Below are 1,076 nucleotides of genomic sequence, written 5' to 3'. Positions count from 1 at the left end.
GGAAGGAGAGACTACTAGGTATCTTCAAGGTCACAACTTTCCTAACTCTTCTCTTGACAGCTGAACGTGTCACCTCCACACTCCAGACCCCATTTATTGCCAAATGATTACCCCACAGTAAACATTATCACCTAGCTATTATGCATTTTTCTTATTTTCTTTTTGTCTGTTTCTTCCACTACTTTCAACTGGGATGTGGCTCCATGAAGAAAGGAATTTTTGTGTTTTAATTACTCTTAAATTACTCCACCCAGAACAGTCCAATAGTAATATATGTGCTCAAGAAACATTTGTTGGATAATTAAAAGAATCAATGATTTTACACTTCCTCTCCCCCCTTAACTGTGCCTGGCAACCTTCAGAGAGCAAAGTTGGAAATTTCTCCTGATTCTTACCTCAATGGAGAGGAAGAGCAAAAATATAGTATAGCTTGTAGTTTCTGACTAATGTAAATTTCTTCACCACTCATTTTTCTTAAAGCACCAGGAAGCCCAACAAAGGAGAAAACTGATTTCAACATCCTCAGCAAATATTGGATGAGTTCAAATCTTTATCAGATACATGCTAATTTTACTTTGTGTTTCTATTTTTGTGTGTGTGTGTGTGTGTGTGAGGAAGATTAGCCCTGAGCTAACGTCTGTTGCCAATCCTTCCCCAAAAAGATTAGCCCTGAGCTAACATCTGTTGCCAATCCTCCTCCTTTTGCTGAGGAAGATTGGCCCTGGGCTAACATTGGTGCCCATCTTCTGCTACTTTGTATGTGGGATGCCTGCCACTGCATGGCTTGATAAGTGGTGCATATGTCTGTGCCAGGGATCCGAACCTGCGAATCCCAGGACACCAGAGCAGAGCTCACAAAATTAACCACTACTCCATTAGGCCAGCCCCCACCTCCCCCGCCCCCCACCATGTGTTTCTATTTTTAAGCACTTGACCTATGCTTTCTTTTTACCAAGATAACATTGTGCCAGGCCACTGTGAAAACACAGGTATAAAAGACTACTGCCCTCTCTGAGGCTTGAACTCAGGACCTTCAGATTATGAGACTGACGCGCTGCCAACTGCGCTAAGAGGGC

The 1,076-nt window shown here is 42.7% G+C and overlaps 1 non-coding gene across 1 annotated transcript; it reads right to left on the bottom strand.

The window, feature by feature from the left end:
- Positions 1-1,003: 1,003 nt before the first annotated feature.
- Positions 1,004-1,076, bottom strand: TRNAM-CAU (transfer RNA methionine (anticodon CAU)). The gene has a single exon. It is a non-coding gene; the product is annotated as a tRNA-Met (tRNA).

This window comes from Diceros bicornis, chromosome 14 (assembly GCF_020826845.1).
Source record: "Diceros bicornis minor isolate mBicDic1 chromosome 14, mDicBic1.mat.cur, whole genome shotgun sequence".
NCBI classification, from domain to species: Eukaryota; Metazoa; Chordata; class Mammalia; order Perissodactyla; family Rhinocerotidae; genus Diceros; species Diceros bicornis.
Note: the sequence above shows the minus strand (reverse complement) of the source record. Positions and strands in the feature narration are given on the sequence as shown.